This window comes from Aotus nancymaae, unplaced genomic scaffold, assembly GCF_030222135.1.
Source record: "Aotus nancymaae isolate 86718 unplaced genomic scaffold, 86718_ANA_hifiasm-v0.15.2.pri h1tg000067l, whole genome shotgun sequence".
NCBI classification, from domain to species: Eukaryota; Metazoa; Chordata; class Mammalia; order Primates; family Aotidae; genus Aotus; species Aotus nancymaae.
In genome coordinates this window covers 564262-585985 of record NW_026988482.1, presented here as the reverse complement: position 1 = coordinate 585985, position 21724 = coordinate 564262, and the positions used below count along the sequence as shown (strand labels likewise).

At 37.7% G+C, this 21724-nt stretch overlaps 1 protein-coding gene across 16 annotated transcripts in view; it reads left to right on the top strand.

Annotated features, from left to right (window-relative positions):
• The window catches only part of ZMAT3 (zinc finger matrin-type 3), a 122204-nt gene that overhangs the window by 53839 nt on the left and 46641 nt on the right, over nt 1-21724 (top strand). For 2 of the 16 annotated variants that reach the window (XM_064366815.1, XM_064366814.1), the window contains one exon: nt 8628-8993. The exons of the other annotated variants lie outside the window; for them this stretch is intronic. The gene's annotated coding sequence lies outside the window, so the exon portion shown is untranslated. The remainder of the gene's footprint in view (nt 1-8627; nt 8994-21724) is intronic. 16 annotated transcript variants of the gene reach the window in all.

The window sequence follows — 21724 nt, the reverse complement described above, 5'->3', positions numbered from 1 at the left end:
TGCTCTCCAGGGTACTATCCAGGAGAACTTCCCCAGCCTAGCCAGGCAGGCCAACATTCAAATTCAGGAAATACAGAGAACACCACAAAGCTACTCCTCTAGAACAGCAACCCCAAGACACATGATCATCAGATTCACCAGTGTTGAAATGAAGGAAAAAATGCTAAGGGCAGCCAGAGAGAAAGGTCGGGTTACCCACAAAGGGAAGCCCATCAGGCTCACAGCAGGTCTCTCAGCAGAAACCCTACAGGCCATAAGAGAGTGGAGGCCAATATTGAACATTCCTAAAGAAAATAATTTTCAACCCAGAACTTCATATCCAGCCAAATTAAGCTGCATAAGCGAAGGAGAAATAAAATCCTTTATAGACAAGCAACTGCTGAAAGATTTTGTCACCACCAGGCCTGGCTTACAAGAGCTCCTGAAAGAAGCACTAAACATGGAAAGGAACAACCAGTACCAGCCACTGCAAAAACATACCAAATTGTAAAGACCGTCGATACTATCAAGAAACTGCATCAACTAACGGGCAAAACAACCAGCTAGCATCAAAATGGCAGGATCAAATTCACACATAACAATATTAACCTTAAATTTAAATGGGCTAAATTCCCCAATTAAAAGACACAGACTGGCAAACTGGATAAAGAGTCAAGACCCATTGGTGTGCTATATTCAGGAGACCCATTTCACATGCAAAGACACACGTAGGCTCAAAATAAAGGGATGAAGAAATATTTACCAAGCACATGGAAAACAAACAAAGAAAAGCAGGGGTTGTAATCCTAGGCTCTGATAAAACAGACTTTAAACCAACAAAGACCAAAAGAGACAAAGAAGGACATTACATAATGGTAAAGGGATCAATGCAACAAGAAGAGCTAACGATCCTAAATATATATGCACCCAAAACAGGAGCACCCAGATACAAAAAGTTCTTACAGACCTACAAAGAGACTTAAACTCCCACACAGTAATAGTGCGAGACTTTAACAACCCACTGTCAATATTGGACAGATCTACGAGACAGAAAATTAACAAGGATACCCAGGACTTGAACTCAGATCTGGCCCAAGCAGACCTGATAGACATATACAGAACTTGCCACAACAAATCTACAGAATATACATTTTTCTCAGCACCACATCACACTTACTCTAAAATTGACCACATAACTGGAAATAAAACTCTCCTCAGCAAATGCAAAAGAATGGAAATTATGACAAACAGTCTCTCAGACCACAGTGCAATCAAATTAGAACTCAGGATTAAGAAACTTACCACATATTACATGGAAACTGAACAACCTGCTCCTGAATAACTACTGGATAAATAATGAAATGAAAGCAGAAATAAATACGTTTTTTGAAACCAATGAGAACAAAGACACGATGTGCTAGAATCTCTAGGACAAATTTAAAGCAGTGTGTAGAGGGAAATTTATAGCACTAAATGCCGACAAGAGAAAGGAGGAAAGATCTAAAATCAACACCCTAATGTCACGATTAAAAGAACCAGAGGATGGTATTGCCTAGGTTTTCTTCTAGGGTTTTTATGGTGTTAGGTCTTATGTTTAAATCTTTAATCCATCTGGAGTTAATTTTTGTTTAAGGAATGGGTCCAGTTTCAGCTTTCTGCACTTGGTTAGCCAGTTTCTCCAATGGCATAGGCAAGGACTTCATGACTAAAACACCAAAAGTAATGGCAACAACAGCCAAAATAGACAAAAGGGATCTAATTAAACTTAAGAGCTTCTGTACAGCAAAAGAAACTATCATTAGAGTGAACTGGCAACCTACAGAATGGGAAAAAATGTTTGCAATCTGCCCATCTGACAAAGGGCTAATAGCCAGAATCTACAAAGAACTAAAACAAATTTACAAGAAAAAAACAACCCCATCAAAAAGTGGGCAAAGGTTATGAACAGACACTTTTCAAAAGAAGACATTTATGCAGCCAACAAACATATGAAAAAATGCTCATCAACACTGGTCATTAGAGAAATGCAAATGAAAACCACATTGAGATACCATCTCACGCCCGTTAGAATGGCAATCATTAAAAAATCTGGAGACAACAGATGCTGGAGAGGATGTGAAGAAATAGGAACACTTTTACACTGTTGGTGGGAGTGTAAATTAGTTCAACCATTGTGGAAGACAGTGTGGCAATTCCTCAAGGATCCAGAAATAGAAATACCATTTGACCCAGCAATCCCATTACTGGGTATATATCCAAAGGATTATAAATCATTCTATTATAAAGACACATGCACATGTATGTTCATTGCAGCACTGTTCACAATAGCAAAGACCTGGAACCAACCCAAATGCCCATCAAGGATGGACTGGATAAAGAAAATGTGGCACATATACACCATGGAATACTATGCAGCCATAAAAAATGATGAGTTCATGTCCTTTGCAGGGACATGGATGTCCTTTGCAGGGACATGGATGAATCTGGAAACCATCATTCTCAGCAAAGTGACACAAGAACAGAAAACCAAACACCGCATGTTCTCACTCATAAGCGGGTGTTGAACAATGGGAACACATGGACACAGGGAGGGGACTATCACACACCAGGGTCCATCGGGGGGTGGGCAGCTAGGGGAGGGATAGCATTAGGAGAAATGCCTAGTGTAGATGACGGCGTGATGGATGCAGCAAACCACCATGGCACGTGTATATGCAACCTGCACATTCAGCACATGTACACCAGCACTTAAAGTATAATTAAAAAAAAAAAGAGACAGAGATTCAGGGTTCCTGATGGTGTAAGTCATGCGCTGAAAGCCTTGGGAACTCTGGGCACCCATGTTTCCTTCTCTGTGAGAGAACCAAGGCTGCAGTGAAGCAGAGTGAACTCCATTTGCCCTAAGAAAGAAACAACTCTCAAAGAGAGCAGGAGAGACTCCAGGCAGCACCTGAGTCCTCACTTCTGGGTTTCCGGTGCCTTCCCTGCAGTAGGGCTACTAGAGAATCTTTAGGGTCTGTCCGTTTCTTCAGACCAGATCAATTTGAGTGTGTTTCTGTCACTGTCACAAAAAATATACGTCTTGAATACCTAGAAGATTGATAGCAGCATTCTAATCTACCGAGGAAAGAAAAGATGAATCAGTGTTGAGATTCTAGTACGTTAGGCACTGGAAATGTGTTGTTTCTTCAACCTAACAACCCTAGGAAGCGGGTCTTATTTTCTTCATTTTAGATTAGGGAACTGAAGTTCAGAAAGAATCCATGCTAAGTCAGAAGACTAGTAAGTACCTGCATTCGAATTTGAATTCAGATGCTCACATTCCAAAGTTTGTAATCCTTCCAATGAGTCATACTGCCTTAAATTCATTGTGATCTATGCTTTGCTACTCAAAAGTGTGACATCACCTGGAAGCTTGTTCGAAATGCAGACTCACAGTCCCAGCCTCAGACTACTGAGACATTATCTGCACTTTAAAAAGATTGCCAGGTGATCTGCATGCGTGTTGAAGTCTGAAAAGCTCTGACGTAGTAGAAACCAAGGAGAAACAGAGAGATGTAAGCTGAATGACTTTGAATCATAACCTAACATTTCAGAATCATCTCTAAAATGAGTAAAATAATATCTACCTCATTGGAATTGTGGCTGAAAAGAGAAAAATATATCAGAGCAGTCTGAGCTATGCCAGGTTTACAAAATTAGGCCCAGAACAACATGAATATGGGACCACAGCCACTCATGCCCTCACCCCCTTGTGCCTCTGGCAGTTATTTAAAGGCATTTGTTAGCTTCCTCACTCATTATCTTCATATTCTGGAATTTGCGTTACAAAGAACGGTGTGTAGTCCGTCACCAGTTTAAAAATTCTTTCTTTAGAGGAGGTGTTTTGCTGTGCTGCTCAGGCTGGTTTCAAATTCCTGGCCTCAAGGGATCCTCCCACTTCAGCCTCCCTCCGGAGTAGCTGAGATTATAGATGTGAGCCACTTCACTGGCTCTCATGTTTTGTAATGTAAATTCTTGGTAAACAACTTAGGAAATGCCTCCTCTTCTCCTTTGTAAACCTACTTGTAATTGCTGCTAATTGGAATTCAAGGCAACATGTAACTGTGCTCTCGGGTTGCAATCCTCGAACTTGCCCCAGTTAAACTCTCTACTTAAATTTGCCTCACTTTTTTCTTTAGGTCAGCATGAGGATGATACGAGCTAGGGTATAAAAGCCCCTAGTGCAGTGCCTGACAAGCAGGCTCTTACTGTAGTGTCCTTCCATTCTAACATTAAATAAATGCATCATTCTTCCTGTTGGACAGCGCTGATAAACACATACACAAAATGATGCAGATAAGAATGTACGGATGCATACGTGAACAGGCCTTTCCTCAAAATGATATTGCGACTGCAAGGGTGAAGGGTCAAAGGGAATATGGTTTGATTTTCTTTGTCATAATGGGTATGCAAAATTAAGTTCACACTAGTGATGCCAATGGCAAAGCAACAATGAGAGCTAACCAATTTGAATAAGAGACACAGTATTAAAACCGAAGTTAACTCCAGCCATTTTACAAGTGGCAGAGAAATTGTGTAGGTTGAGAGAGGGAAAAGAATATTGGGCCAGAAAAGGAATACAAAGATTTTAGGAAAGTTGCTAATTATTTCTGTTGCTTTCGGATCATGAGACCTAAATTGGATAATCATATAACTCACAGGATACAGAATTGTGATTGCTGTTGTATTAAAAATATTCATTTTCTCTCTTATGTATTGATAGGCCTCCTCACAAGGAAGAGTGTAGAATTTTAGCAATAGTACAAGTAGACAGTAAAGAATTTTAAACACTTGAATATAATTCAAGACTTTGGTAATTTTTCTCTCTGCCAGAAACATTGCATAAAAGAAAAGCAATTCCATTCACGAAAGAAAAAAATCATACTTTCCCCATTTTAATAATAATATATTAAATATTATACTTACAATAAAGAAAATTACAAAATGTTACTGAAGAGAAAGAAGATTTTGAATCATTGTACAGTGGTAGGAAAGAGAATAGTATAAAATTTTAACTTATCCACAAATGTATGCATATATTTGATGAAATTCAACTGAAATCCCAGTGGAAGTTGAGGAATTTGACAATGTGATTCTAAAGTCAATCAAGAAATATAAACAACAAATACTAAGCAAGGAAAGTAAAAATAAACAAAAAACTAGTAATGAGAGATACACATTTTTAACAAAGTAATCTATATACATAGTTTAAAGGGTCACTAACCTATATACATGGTTTAAAGGGTCACTAACCTATATACATGGTTTAAAGGGTCACTAACCTATATACATGGTTTAAAGGGCCACTAACCTATATACATGGTTTAAAGGGTCACTAACCTATATACATGGTTTAAAGGGTCACTAACCTATATACATGGTTTAAAGGGCCACTAACCTATATACATGGTTTAAAGGGTCACTAACCTATATACATGGTTTAAAGGGTCACTAACCTATATACATGGTTTAAAGGGTCACTAACCTATATACATGGTTTAAAGGGTCACTAACCTATATACATGGTTTAAAGGGTCACTAATCTATATACATGGTTTAAAGGGTCACTAACCTATATACATGGTTTAAAGGGTCACTAACCTATATACATGGTTTAAAGGGTCACTAACCTATATACATGGTTTAAAGGGTCACTAACCTATATACATGGTTTAAAGGGTCACTAACCTATATACATGGTTTAAAGGGTCACTAACCTATATACATGGTTTAAAGGGCCACTAACCTATATACATGGTTTAAAGGGTCACTAACCTATATACATGGTTTAAAGGGTCACTAACCTATATACATGGTTTAAAGGGTCACTAACCTATATACATGGTTTAAAGGGTCACTAACCTATATACATGGTTTAAAGGGTCACTAACCTATATACATGGTTTAAAGGGTCACTAATCTATATACATGGTTTAAAGGGTCACTAATCTATATACATGGTTTAAAGGGTCACTAACCTATATACATGGTTTAAAGGGTCACTAACCTATATACATGGTTTAAAGGGTCACTAACCTATATACATGGTTTAAAGGGTCACTAACCTATATACATGGTTTAAAGGGTCACTAACCTATATACATGGTTTAAAGGGTCGCTAATCTATATACATAGTTTAAAGGGTCACAGAAAGGTGGGGGGACTTACATTAGTTATCTCTGCATAAAAAATTACCCCAAGCTGGCTGGGGGCAGTGGCTCACACCTGTAATCCCAGCACTTTGGGAGGCCAGGGAGGGCGGACTGCCTGAGGTCAGGAGTTTGAGACTAGTCTGGCTAACATGGAGAAACCCCATCACTACTAAAAATACAAAAAAATTAGGCGGGCGTGGTGGTGCACACCTCTAATCCCAGCTACTTGGGAGCCTGAGGCAGGGGAATTGCTTGAACCAGGGAGGTGGAGGTTGCAGTGAGCTGTGATCACGCCACTGCACTCCACCCTGGGCTACAGAGTTAGACTCTGTCTCAAAAAAAATCACCCCAAGCTTAGCAGTTGATAACAACACTTATTACCTCACATGGTCTCTGTGCTTAGGGCTCTGGGACTGGTTGAATTGGATGGTTCTGATTCAGGGTCTCTTGTGAGGTTGTAGTCAAGTCAGGAGGTGGTCATCTAAAGGCTTGACTGGAACTTGGACCATCGACTTCTTAGTTCACATGCCATGTGGGCCCCTCCCGAGGGCAGTGTCAGTGAGGCAAGGTCTCAAAAAGAGCTCTTTCAGCAGGTTCACATTCTGATCTTTTTTTTTTGAAAGAAAAAAAAAGAATGAAGAAGAAGAAAAAGGAAGAGAAAGAGAGAGAGAGAATGGGAGTATTGCTTTCTTGCCCAGGCTAGAATGCAATTTAGTGATGGGTATTTAAAACCTCTTTTATACCAATAATTATACTTAATGATGTAGACAGGAAGGAATAAGGGAAGAAAATAACAAACAAGCAGCCAATCAATATTTCATTTAAACCTATGAAATGCTATGCGATTACTGAGGAGTGATTTACTTCCAATTATGTAGTCACTTTTGGAATAGGTGTGAGGTGGTAATGTATGCTTTGTGTATTTGAAGTGGAGAGTTCTATAAATGTTTATTAAGTTTACTTGTTCCGGGTCTGAGTTCAAGTCCTAGATGTCCTTGTTAATTTTCTGTCTGGTTGATCTATAGAACCGTTAGCTCTTCTTGTTACATTGATCCTTTTGCCATTATGTAATGTCCTTCTTTGCCTCTTTTGCTCTTTGTTGCTTTAAAGTCTACTTTATCAGAGGCGAGAATTGCATCTCCTGCTTTTTGTTTATTTGTTTATTTTTACTCTCTGTTTGGTTGGTAAATCTCCCTCCTTCTCTTTGTTTTGAGTCTTTGAGTATCATTGCATGTGAGATGGGTCTGGATGCAGCATACCGATGGGTTTTGGCTTTTTATCCAATTAGAATATATATGAGTTTAATACTGCCATTTGATGCTAGCTGGCTGTTTTGCCCATTAGTTGGTGTAAATTTTTCATTGTGTTAATGCTCTTTGCTTTTTGATATATTTTTGGAAAGGCTGATATTTGTTGTTCCTTTATATGTATAGTGCTTCTTTCAGAAGCTCTTGTAAAGCAGGCCTGGTGGTGGTGAAGTCTCTAAGTACTTGTTTGTTCACAAAAGATTTAATTTTTCCTTCTGTCATAAAGCTTAGTTTGGCTGGATAGGAAATTCTAGGTTGAAAGTTCTTTTCTTTAAGGATGTTAAATATTGGTCCCCACTCTTTTCTGGCTTGCAGGGTTTCTGCTGAGAGATCTGCTGTAAGTCTGATAGGTTTCCCTTTATGGGTAACCTGACCTTTTTCTCTGGCTGCCCTTAGTATTTTCTTCTTCATTTCAACCCTAATAAATCTGGCGATTATGTGCCTTGGGGTTGGTCTTCTTGAAGAATATCTTTGTGGTGTTCTCTGTATTACCTGGAGTTGAATATTACCCTGCCTTGCCAGGTTGGGAAAGTTTTCCTGAATGATATCCTGAAGAGTATTTTCCAACTTGGATTCCTTCTCTTCGTCACATTCAGGTACACCTATCAAACGTAAATTAGGTCTTTTCACATGGTCCCATATTTCCTGGAGACTTTGCTCATTCCTTTTTATCCTTTTTTCTCCAATCTTGTCTTCTCGTTTAATTTCACTGAGCTGGTCCTCGACTTCTGATATCCTTCCTTCTGCTTGATCAATTCGACTGTTTAAACTTGTGCATGCTTCGCGAAGTTCTCGTGCTGTGTTTTTCAGCTCCATCAATTCACTTATATTCCTCTCTAAATTGTCCATTCTTGTTAGCATTTCGTCAAACCTTTTTTCAAGGTTCTTAGTTTCTTTGCATTGGGTTAAAACAAGTTCTTTTAATTCACAGAAGTTTCTTATCACCCACATTTTGAAACCTGCTTCTGTTATTGGAACACACTTGTTCTCCATTAAGCCTTGTTCCGTTACTGATGAGGAATTGCGATCCCCTGTAGAGGGAGAGGCACTCTGATTTTGAGTATTCTCTGCCTTTTTAGGCTGGTTTTTTCTCTTCATTATATATTTATCCCTCTGTCGTCTTTGTAATTACTGGCTTTCTAACTAGGTCTCTGAGCGGACATCCAACTTTTGATTCCCAGCACCGAAATCTGAGCAATCCACTGTGCCGGCCAAAACAGTGGTGTTAAGACTGATGGTGCTTTTCTGCCCGGGAATCTCTGGACTCTGCACCAAGAACTGCCACGCTAAGGTGCCACCAAGACCGCCACGCCAGCCACAAGTCGCTCTGGCGACCCATGGGGCTCCTCCGCTGGGAATCTCCTGGTCCGTGAGCAACAAATATTCGTCTGAAAGTGTGGCGTCCTCTCGTTCTCTGTGCTTTCACTGGGAGCTACGTGCCCGAGCTGCTAGTGATCAGCCATCTTGGATCTCTCTCTCCTGATCTTTTAGGCACAAACATTTCTGGAAGCAGGTAACTAAGTTTTGTTTTGCTTGTTCTGGTTTTGTTTACCATAGGTACAGGAAAGTATGGCTGGTCTCAGAGTCATTTAACTTAAGACTAGAAACTGTGTTTGGTTCTAATATTGTTTAGCACAGGAGCAGGGTACTATGTTGGCTCATTTTTCAGATCTATGAAGGGAAGTATAGGGTACTTGGCATATACCAGGAGGATCTGCTAACTGTAACTGTAAGATTAGAATTGACTTCACAGAAGAGGTGTCACAGAAGCTGTGACCTATAAGAGAGTAAAACTTCCTTTCCTCCCCTTTCCCTTTCCCATAGGATGAGTAAAGCTTCCTTTTCTGACTTGTCTTCTCTTGCTTTGTCACCCCGGCTGGAGTGCAGTGGCCCAGTCTTGGCTCACTGCAGCCTCAACCTTCTGGGTGCAAGACATCCTTCTTCCATAGCCTCCTGAGTATCTGGGACTACAGGTGTATCCCACCATGCCTGCCTAATTTTGTTCATTTTTGGTAGAGATGAGGTGTCAGTATATTGCCAAGGCTAGTTTCAAACTCCTGGGCTCAAGGCATTCTCCTGCCTTGGCCTCCAAAGTGCTGGGATTACAGGCATAAACCACCATACCTGGCCTAAAATTTCTGTAAGTAAAAAAAATACTGGCTGGGTGCGGTGGCTCATGCCTGTAATCCCAGCACTTTGGGAGGCCAGGACGGGTGGATAACCTGAGGTCAGGAGTTCAAGACCAGCTTGGACAATATGGTGAAACCCCATCTCTACCAAAAATATAAAAATTAGCCGGTTGTGGTAGTGGGTACCTGTAATCCCAGTTACTCAGGAGGCTGAGGCAGGAGAATCGCTTGAACCTGGGGGACGGCGGTGGCAGTGAGCTGAGATCGTGCCCCTGGACTCCAGTCTGGGCAACAAGAACTAAACTCTGTCTAAAAAAAAAAAAACCCAGAAGAACTACTTTTAACATAAAGAGACAATCGGTCGATGTTCTCAAAAGTGCATACTACCTAATTAGCGAGCTTAGTCTCCAAAAGAAAAGGACAAAATCAGACAATTCTCAAAAAATAACTGCACAGGTTAAATAATTAAAGACATGAAAATGACAACATACCATTTTGTTGCTTAGCAAATTGTGAAGAAGAACGAATTTGTAATGAGCTACAGTGTGTGTGAACAGAGATGAGCACGCTCTGAAAGCGCCTGGTGGGAGTGGTGAGGGCCACTGTCTTGGAAAGCCAATTTGGCAAAACGTAGTAAAAGCCCTGGGTGTTCATTCCCTTTGATCTACTAACTTCATAGGATCATAATTTAATTTAATAAAGTCATCATCAATTCAAATCAAGATGGATGACAATGGTGGGGTGCTGTTTATTTTAGTGAGAAATTGGAAAAAAACTCAATACCCAACAATAAGTGAATGTTTAAATTTTACTGTGTCTTTGGATGGAATATTATGAAGCCATTAAAAGTGCCATGTTCTAGGATTATTTGTTGGAAGCACTTATGGTATAAGTAAAAATCATGGTACATATAGCATAATCCAATTTCACTAAAAACATATTTCTTTACATGGGTAGAAAAAAGCCTGAAAGGAAATGGTGCAAACTTGAAAAGAAAGCATGCTGTGACTATGAGAAGTCTTTTTCCGCTTTGCATATTTTTGCATTTTCTATGACAGGAGGTATTATTAGTTTTCTTCTGTTTTTAAAAGTTTCTTTATTGTAAAATATGACGTAGATATTGAAAAATGCATTAAAAAGTACCGTTGAATGCATTATTATAAGTTCTATTTCTTGACCGCTACCTGTGTGAATGGTGAGGACCACTGTTCAGTAGTAGCAAGGTTTAGTAGTTATGATTTAGTAAGTTAGTAATTGAGTAAGTAGCTTAGTATTTAATAAGTAGTAAGGATGGTGGTTATGATTTAGTTAGTAGCTTAGTATTTAGTAAGTAGTAAGGATGGTGGTTATGATTTAGTTAGTAGCTTAGTATTTAATAAGAAGTAAGGATGGTGGTTATGATTTGGTTAGTAGCTTAGTATTTAATGAGTAGTAAGGATGGTGGTTATGATTTAGTTAGTACCTTAGTATTTAATGAGAAGTAAGGATGGTGGTTATGATTTGGTTAGTAGCTTAGTATTTAATAAGTAGTAAGGATGGTGGTTATGATTTGGTTAGTAGCTTAGTATCTAATAAGTAGTAAGGATGGTGGTTATGATTTAGTTAGTAGCTTAGTATTTAATGAGAAGTAAGGATGGTGGTTATGATTTGGTTAGTAGCTTAGTATTTAATGAGAAGTAACGATGGTGGTTATGATTTGGTTAGTAGCTTAGTATTTAATGAGAAGTAAGGATGGTGGTTATGATTTGGTTAGTAGCTTAGTATTTAATGAGAAGTAAGGATGGTGGTTATGATTTGGTTAGTAGCTTAGTATTTAATGAGAAGTAAGGATGGTGGTTATGATTTAGTTAGTAGCTTAGTATTTAATGAGAAGTAAGGATGGTGGTTATGATTTGGTTAGTAGCTTAGTATTTAATGAGAAGTAACGATGGTGGTTATGATTTGGTTAGTAGCTTAGTATTTAATGAGAAGTAAGGATGGTGGTTATGATTTGGTTAGTAGCTTAGTATTTAATGAGAAGTAAGGATGGTGGTTATGATTTAGTTAGTAGCTTAGTATTTAATGAGTAGTAAGGATGGTGGTTATGATTTGGTTAGTAGCTTAGTATTTAATAAGTAGTAAGGATGGTGGTTATGATTTGGTTAGTAGCTTAGTATTTAATAAGAAGTAAGGATGGTGGTTATGATTTGGTTAGTAGCTTAGTATTTAATGAGAAGTAAGGATGGTGGTTATGATTTGGTTAGTAGCTTAGTATTTAATGAGAAGTAAGGATGGTGGTTATGATTTGGTTAGTAGCTTAGTATTTAATGAGAAGTAAGGATGGTGGTTATGATTTAGTTAGTAGCTTAGTATTTAATGAGAAGTAAGGATGGTGGTTATGATTTGGTTAGTAGCTTAGTATTTAATGAGAAGTAACGATGGTGGTTATGATTTGGTTAGTAGCTTAGTATTTAATGAGAAGTAAGGATGGTGGTTATGATTTGGTTAGTAGCTTAGTATTTAATAAGTAGTAAGGATGGTGGTTATGATTTGGTTAGTAGCTTAGTATTTAATGAGAAGTAAGGATGGTGGTTATGATTTAGTTAGTACCTTAGTATTTAATGAGAAGTAAGGATGGTGGTTATGATTTGGTTAGTAGCTTAGTATTTAATAAGTAGTAAGGATGGTGGTTATGATTTAGTTAGTAGCTTAGTATTTAATGAGAAGTAAGGATGGTGGTTATGATTTAGTTAGTACCTTAGTATTTAATGAGAAGTAAGGATGGTGGTTATGATTTGGTTAGTAGCTTAGTATTTAATGAGAAGTAAGGATGGTGGTTATGATTTGGTTAGTAGCTTAGTATTTAATAAGTAGTAAGGATGGTGGTTATGATTTGGTTAGTAGCTTAGTATTTAATGAGAAGTAAGGATGGTGGTTATGATTTAGTTAGTACCTTAGTATTTAATGAGAAGTAAGGATGGTGGTTATGATTTGGTTAGTAGCTTAGTATTTAATAAGTAGTAAGGATGGTGGTTATGATTTAGTTAGTAGCTTAGTATTTAATGAGAAGTAAGGATGGTGGTTATGATTTAGTTAGTACCTTAGTATTTAATGAGAAGTAAGGATGGTGGTTATGATTTGGTTAGTAGCTTAGTATTTAATAAGTAGTAAGGATGGTGGTTATGATTTGGTTAGTAGCTTAGTATCTAATAAGAAGTAAGGATGGTGGTTATGATTTGGTTAGTAGCTTAGTATCTAATAAGTAGTAAGGATGGTGGTTATGATTTAGTTAGTAGCTTAGTATCTAATGAGAAGTAAGGATGGTGGTTATGATTTGGTTAGTAGCTTAGTATTTAATGAGAAGTAACGATGGTGGTTATGATTTGGTTAGTAGCTTAGTATTTAATGAGAAGTAAGGATGGTGGTTATGATTTGGTTAGTAGCTTAGTATTTAATGAGAAGTAACGATGGTGGTTATGATTTGGTTAGTAGCTTAGTATTTAATGAGAAGTAAGGATGGTGGTTATGATTTGGTTAGTAGCTTAGTATTTAATAAGTAGTAAGGATGGTGGTTATGATTTGGTTAGTAGCTTAGTATTTAATGAGAAGTAAGGATGGTGGTTATGATTTAGTTAGTACCTTAGTATTTAATGAGAAGTAAGGATGGTGGTTATGATTTGGTTAGTAGCTTAGTATTTAATAAGTAGTAAGGATGGTGGTTATGATTTAGTTAGTACCTTAGTATTTAATGAGAAGTAAGGATGGTGGTTATGATTTAGTTAGTACCTTAGTATTTAATGAGAAGTAAGGATGGTGGTTATGATTTGGTTAGTAGCTTAGTATTTAATAAGTAGTAAGGATGGTGGTTATGATTTGGTTAGTAGCTTAGTATCTAATAAGAAGTAAGGATGGTGGTTATGATTTGGTTAGTAGCTTAGTATCTAATAAGTAGTAAGGATGGTGGTTATGATTTAGTTAGTAGCTTAGTATTTAATGAGAAGTAAGGATGGTGGTTATGATTTGGTTAGTAGCTTAGTATTTAATGAGAAGTAACGATGGTGGTTATGATTTGGTTAGTAGCTTAGTATTTAATGAGAAGTAAGGATGGTGGTTATGATTTGGTTAGTACCTTAGTATTTAATGAGAAGTAAGGATGGTGGTTATGATTTGGTTAGTAGCTTATTATCTAATAAGTAGTAAGGATGGTGGTTATGATTTAGTTAGTAGCTTAGTATTTAATGAGAAGTAAGGATGGTGGTTATGATTTGGTTAGTAGCTTAGTATTTAATGAGAAGTAACGATGGTGGTTATGATTTGGTTAGTAGCTTAGTATTTAATGAGAAGTAAGGATGGTGGTTATGATTTGGTTAGTAGCTTAGTATTTAATGAGAAGTAAGGATGGTGGTTATGATTTAGTTAGTAGCTTAGTATTTAATGAGTAGTAAGGATGGTGGTTATGATTTGGTTAGTAGCTTAGTATTTAATAAGTAGTAAGGATGGTGGTTATGATTTGGTTAGTAGCTTAGTATTTAATAAGTAGTAAGGATGGTGGTTATGATTTGGTTAGTAGCTTAGTATTTAATGAGAAGTAAGGATGGTGGTTATGATTTAGTTAGTACCTTAGTATTTAATGAGAAGTAAGGATGGTGGTTATGATTTGGTTAGTAGCTTAGTATTTAATAAGTAGTAAGGATGGTGGTTATGATTTGGTTAGTAGCTTAGTATTTAATGAGAAGTAAGGATGGTGGTTATGATTTAGTTAGTACCTTAGTATTTAATGAGAAGTAAGGATGGTGGTTATGATTTGGTTAGTAGCTTAGTATTTAATAAGTAGTAAGGATGGTGGTTATGATTTAGTTAGTAGCTTAGTATTTAATGAGAAGTAAGGATGGTGGTTATGATTTAGTTAGTACCTTAGTATTTAATGAGAAGTAAGGATGGTGGTTATGATTTGGTTAGTAGCTTAGTATTTAATAAGTAGTAAGGATGGTGGTTATGATTTGGTTAGTAGCTTAGTATCTAATAAGTAGTAAGGATGGTGGTTATGATTTGGTTAGTAGCTTAGTATCTAATAAGTAGTAAGGATGGTGGTTATGATTTAGTTAGTAGCTTAGTATTTAATGAGAAGTAAGGATGGTGGTTATGATTTGGTTAGTAGCTTAGTATTTAATGAGAAGTAACGATGGTGGTTATGATTTGGTTAGTAGCTTAGTATTTAATGAGAAGTAAGGATGGTGGTTATGATTTGGTTAGTAGCTTAGTATTTAATGAGAAGTAAGGATGGTGGTTATGATTTAGTTAGTAGCTTAGTATTTAATGAGTAGTAAGGATGGTGGTTATGATTTGGTTAGTAGCTTAGTATTTAATAAGTAGTAAGGATGGTGGTTATGATTTGGTTAGTAGCTTAGTATTTAATAAGTAGTAAGGATGGTGGTTATGATTTGGTTAGTAGCTTAGTATCTAATAAGAAGTAAGGATGGTGGTTATGATTTGGTTAGTAGCTTAGTATCTAATAAGAAGTAAGGATGGTGGTTATGATTTGGTTAGTAGCTTAGTATTTAATAAGAAGTAAGGATGGTGGTTATGATTTGGTTAGTAGCTTAGTATCTAATAAGAAGTAAGGATGGTGGTTATGATTTGGTTAGTAGCTTAGTATCTAATAAGTAGTAAGGATGGTGGTTATGATTTGGTTAGTAGCTTAGTATTTAATAAGTAGTAAGGATGGTGGTTATGATTTGGTTAGTAGCTTAGTATCTAATAAGAAGTAAGGATGGTGGTTATGATTTAGTTAGTAGCTTAGTATCTAATAAGTAGTAAGGATGGTGGTTATGATTTGGTTAGTAGCTTAGTATCTAATGAGAAGTAAGGATGGTGGTTATGATTTGGTTAGTAGCTTAGTATCTAATAAGTAGTAAGGATGGTGGTTATGATTTGGTTAGTAGCTTAGTATCTAATAAGTAGTAAGGATGGTGGTTATGATTTGGTTAGTAGCTTAGTATTTAATAAGTAGTAAGGATGGTGGTTATGATTTGGTTAGTAGCTTAGTATCTAATAAGAAGTAAGGATGGTGGTTATGATTTAGTTAGTAGCTTAGTATTTAATGAGAAGTAAGGATGGTGGTTATGATTTGGTTAGTAGCTTAGTATCTAATGAGAAGTAAGGATGGTGGTTATGATTTAGTTAGTAGCTTAGTATTTAATGAGAAGTAAGGATGGTGGTTATGATTTGGTTAGTAGCTTAGTATTTAATGAGAAGTAACGATGGTGGTTATGATTTGGTTAGTAGCTTAGTATCTAATAAGAAGTAACGATGGTGGTTATGATTTGGTTAGTAGCTTAGTATTTAATAAGTAGTAAGGATGGTGGTTATGATTTGGTTAGTAGCTTAGTATTTAATAAGTAGTAAGGATGGTGGTTATGATTTGGTTAGTAGCTTAGTATCCAATAAGAAGTAAGGATGGTGGTTATGATTTGGTTAGTAGCTTAGTATCTAATAAGAAGTAAGGATGGTGGTTATGATTTGGTTAGTAGCTTAGTATCTAATAAGAAGTAAGGATGGTGGTTATGATTTAGTTAGTAGCTTAGTATCTAATAAGAAGTAAGGATGGTGGTTATGATTTAGTTAGTAGCTTAGTATCTAATAAGTAGTAAGGATGGTGGTTATGATTTAGTTAGTAGCTTAGTATTTAATAAGAAGTAAGGATGGTGGTTATGATTTAGTTAGTAGCTTAGTATCTAATAAGAAGTAAGGATGGTGGTTATGATTTGGTTAGTAGCTTAGTATCTAATAAGAAGTAAGGATGGTGGTTATGATTTGGTTAGTAGCTTAGTATCTAATAAGAAGTAAGGATGGTGGTTATGATTTAGTTAGTAGCTTAGTATTTAATAAGAAGTAAGGATGGTGGTTATGATTTAGTTAGTAGCTTAGTATCTAATAAGTAGTAAGGATGGTGGTTATGATTTAGTTAGTAGCTTAGTATTTAATAAGAAGTAAGGATGGTGGTTATGATTTAGTTAGTAGCTTAGTATCTAATAAGAAGTAAGGATGGTGGTTATGATTTGGTTAGTAGCTTAGTATCTAATAAGAAATAAGGATGGTGGTTATGATTTTGTTAGTAGCTTAGTATCTAATAAGAAGTAAGGATGGTGGTTATGATTTGGTTAGTAGCTTAGTATTTAATAAGAAGTAAGGATGGTGGTTATGATTTAGTTAGTAGCTTAGTATCTAATAAGTAGTAAGGATGGTGGTTATGATTTAGTTAGTAGCTTAGTATTTAATAAGAAGTAAGGATGGTGGTTATGATTTAGTTAGTAGCTTATTATCTAATAAGAAGTAAGGATGGTGGTTATGATTTAGTTAGTAGCTTAGTATCTAATAAGTAGTAACGATGGTGGTTATGATTTGGTTAGTAGCTTAGTATCTAATAAGTAGTAACGATGGTGGTTATGATTTGGTTAGTAGCTTAGTATTTAATAAGTAGTAAGGATGGTGGTTATGATTTGGTTAGTAGCTTAGTATTTAATGAGAAGTAAGGATGGTGGTTCTGATTTGGTTAGTAGCTTAGTATTTAATGAGAAGTAAGGATGGTGGTTATGATTTAGTTAGTAGCTTAGTATTTAATAAGTAGTAACGATGGTGGTTATGATTTGGTTAGTAGCTTAGTATTTAATAAGTAGTAAGGATGGTGGTTATGATTTAGTTAGTAGCTTAGTATTTAATAAGAAGTAAGGATGGTGGTTATGATTTAGTTAGTAGCTTAGTATCTAATAAGTAGTAAGGATGGTGGTTATGATTTAGTTAGTAGCTTAGTATTTAATAAGAAGTAAGGATGGTGGTTATGATTTAGTTAGTAGCTTATTATCTAATAAGTAGTAACGATGGTGGTTATGATTTGGTTAGTAGCTTAGTATCTAATAAGTAGTAACGATGGTGGTTATGATTTGGTTAGTAGCTTAGTATTTAATAAGTAGTAAGGATGGTGGTTATGATTTGGTTAGTAGCTTAGTATTTAATGAGAAGTAAGGATGGTGGTTATGATTTGGTTAGTAGCTTAGTATTTAATGAGAAGTAAGGATGGTGGTTATGATTTAGTTAGTAGCTTAGTATTTAATAAGTAGTAACGATGGTGGTTATGATTTGGTTAGTAGCTTAGTATTTAATAAGTAGTAAGGATGGTGGTTATGATTTAGTTAGTAGCTTAGTATTTAATAAGAAGTAAGGATGGTGGTTATGATTGGCAAGTTAGTAATTGAGTAAGTAGCTTACTATTTTGTAAGTAGTAAGCTAGCAAATAGTGAGGACACTGGAGTAGCTGGTGAAAGGTGAAGGTGCCTCAGATTTGCCAGCTACTCCAGAACCTACCATTTCTTCTCCCAGTCACACTCCGTCTGCCCCAGGGGAAAAGTGACCACTATCCTGACTTTTACTGTAATCACTTCTTTGCTTTTTGTTGTGACTTTTATCACCCAAGTATTCATTCTTAATTTGGTTTCGCCCATATCCTAAAATATTTTAAGACTTTAAAAGGTCTCCCCATTCCCCTTTCATTCCCTGCCCGCCTTTTCTGTGTAACTTACTCGTTGTAGAGGTCAGGTCATCGTCCTATAGTCTGGATTTTGCTGACCTCAGGCCCGCAGCCTAGTTTAAGGTGTTCCTCGCCGTCTGTAGTTCTTGCAAGCTGGCAGTTGAATCACAGGTGTGATCAGAAGCTGACGAATGGTGGTTCAGGACTCATTTCTAATTTCAGACTCGAGCTCCCTCTGCTCTTGTCCTCCTGTCATTTTCCAAAGGCAGTGACTTACTTTCTGACACCTCCTGGTTCCTTCCTCTCGTCTGGAATTTCTTTTTCCTATTTCTCTAGCCTGTACCATTTGGATTCGATTCCAGCATTTTCTCTTCCGTTTGGGAAAGGAATTTGGGAGTTAGTTCCGAGAGTTTATAGGCCCCAAACTGCTTCAGTCTGTCAGAAAAAGGAAAATCAGAAAACGAATTTTAGAAGTAGCTCAAGATAGCTACAGGTTAGAGATATGGGTGATAAAAACTGGATTTATGAGCTAAGTTGAACTGACACCTGCAGGGCTGGAGTCTCCCGTATTTCACTGACCCGTCGTGACTGCAGCCTTGTCTAGCAGATGAAACACAACACAGGATAAAATCAATCATTCCTCTCCAGACCCTGAGGCATACACGCTTGTTAACCACATATTTGCTTTATCTTGTGTGTGACGTCACTGAGCGCCAGTCAGAACTGTAGAACGTCACCTTTGCTTCACTGCTCCCGGCTTTCATTTTCTATGTAACAGAACCCGTAACTACTGTGTCTCATGTAGCCTGCTCAGGAACACATTCTCAGTTGTCTCTGAGGTCTGTGTTTCCAGGGTTATTAGTCTTCAAACTTGGCTCGGGAACTAACTTTGAATGTCTTTAAGCTATAGTGCCTGTTACATAACCATCTGATCTACAAGTCCTGTCCAAACTCATCTCTTACCCACGGCATGAATCCACTCTTAGAAGTGCAAAGCTCCTCTCAGTTCCAGTTGCTGTTCTCAAATTGGCTCTCCAAGCTTCCCAGTGAGTCCCGTCAACTACAGCTGTCCCTCGGTATCTGTGGGGGGGATGGTTTCAGACCCTCCGGCCCCAGCATACCCAAATCTGCAGCTGCCTTGAGATAAAATGTCATAGTATTTGTATATGACGTATGTATATCCACCAGTAAACTTTAAATCCTCCGTAGATTACTTATAATACCTAATACAATGCAAATGCTGTGTTCATCATCATTGCATTATTTTTACATTTTTAAAAAAATATTTTTGGTCCGCAGTTGGTTGAACAGTGGATGCAGAGCCCAGCGGCTCTGAGGCTGAGCGCACCTCGGTTTCCCCGGGTCTGCCACTCGCCCCGTTGTTTCTCTCTGCTTTCTCCTGCTGATGCCTCACAGGTCTCACAGCTAGTGGTGGGTTGTCCCAGCTGCCAACTATATTTTGTTTTACTTGGCTGTAGGCCTTGGGCTTTGCTGTCTGTTTGCCCCTTTCACCCCCCCGCAACCTTCTTTTTTTTGTTGTTCAGAATACACATTCTTCTCAAGGTCCATTTTTAAAATTAGGGGAATTCAGGGAAAAACATTTGTGACTGCTGTTGCCATGTTTACACTATTTCTTCATATTTTATTTTTGGGTTAAAAAATGTTAGACTGTTATTAAAATGCATGAGAGGCTATTTTGCTGGATTTGAGATTTTTGATGTATTGCTTTACTCTGATTATAAGGAAGGACTGTGTTAAAAACAGAGGTTATTATGAGAGACAATGTTGGAGGCATTCTCTGATGATTTAAAGAAAGAAGTCGGTCTGGAAGACATTATGTGTTATGAGAGAAAAGGCACGTGGAGTCTTAAAGGATGACACAAATTCCCACACAAGAGAGGATCTGACGTGACAAATTATACCAGTCCATGGAGGGGGATGAGTGTTTCTCTCCTCCGATTGTGAGTATATCATGTAGATTTCTGGAGAGATTCCCAAAAACTCAAGCCATGCCACCAAAAGTAAGTGTGTTAGGACCATTTCCTTGGTAAATAAATACAGATGTAGATTTTCTCAGTATAGGATCTAGCGTAATGAAAAATAATTATCCTTATTTTAATATGAGAGTTCCCATCTGATAAATTCAGAGAGTTTCCCTTATAATAGTGATAATAAAAAGGAAACGTTGCTCTGAAGTACATTGTCAGGTACTGTAATGCCGATTACAGGATGGAGAAAATAAATTCCTCATTCATTCATACATTTATGCAATCAACTATGGTCATACCTATGTACTGGTTATGCTATATCAGGTCATGAAACTCGGTGTATAAAAACATTTCTTTTAAAAAATAATTAAAATTAGTCTCAGTGTTAAGATCCTGTTCCTTTTTTTTTTTTTTTTTTTTAAGATGGAGTTTCGCTCTTGTTGCCCAGGCTGCAGTGCAATGGCGCGATCTCGGCTCACCGCAACCTCCGCCTCCTGGGTTCAAGCAATTCTCCTGCCTCAGCCTCCTGAGTAGCTGGGATTACAGGCATGCACCACCATGCCCAGCTAATTTTTTGTATTTTTAGTAGAGACGGGGTTTCACCATGTTGACCAGGATGGTCTCGATCTCTTGACCTCGTGACCCACCCGCCTCGGCCTCCCAAAGTGCTGGGATTACAGGCATGAGCCACCGCGCCCAGCCTGATCCTGTTCTTTTTAAAGAGAGAGAGAGAGAAAAAAAGTCAATTCCACATGTACTTCCATTACCCACAAAACTCTCCTGTCTCCAAGTCATTTCTGGCTAACATGTTATCACTTCAAAATGATCTGTTTCCCCTTATTTTTCTGAGGATAACCTTAAAATTTGGGGCAGGGTTGGGTGGAGTGGGGAGGCAGGTGGCAAGAGGAAGTGGACATCAGTGCAGACACCCTGGGCTTTGGCCTCAAGAGTTGGTGTCTGTTTTTTCTCTGCTATCAGATCAGCGATCTGCTCATTCGTGCTGTCCTTCCTCTTTCTGACCTGTAGGCTCATCAGCCCCCTACGGCTCTCTGTCAGCTCCCCTGAATGGTCTTTTATGCCATAAATACAAAACAAAATGAAACGAGTTTAGGGGCGGTCCTCTGGTTCAAACGGTTCAGGCTAACACCTACTTTCTTTTGGTTTACTGAAGGGAAACCCCAGGCGTTGACTGCTTTTCTGGTCCCCACTGGGAATATAGCTCAGATGCCCTCAGTCTCTAGGTCTTCAAACACGTGTGGGAATTCTGTTATTTCTAGCTCCAGTTTCTTTCAAATGAATCCCTAGGACTGAGTGTGTATGGCCGGTGAGTGGGGGTTTATAGGCCTTTCTTTGGGACATACACCAATATCTCTTGGGAGAGAAAATTGGTTCCCCCATCTTTGTGGTAGATTGCATTATTGTTTACAATTAACCACAGAACCCCTGCTCCAAAAAAAATGTAATTCATGCCCATTGCCATGTGATTTGCCTATGAAACAAGTAGACTTCTCCGTTTACTTGGGGTTTGGCCTATGAAAGGCTTTGGCCAATGGGATTTGAGTAGACATGTCAAGAGACGTTGGAGAAGCAGCTTTAAGACGCTTCACAAGTTTCTAACAGTTCT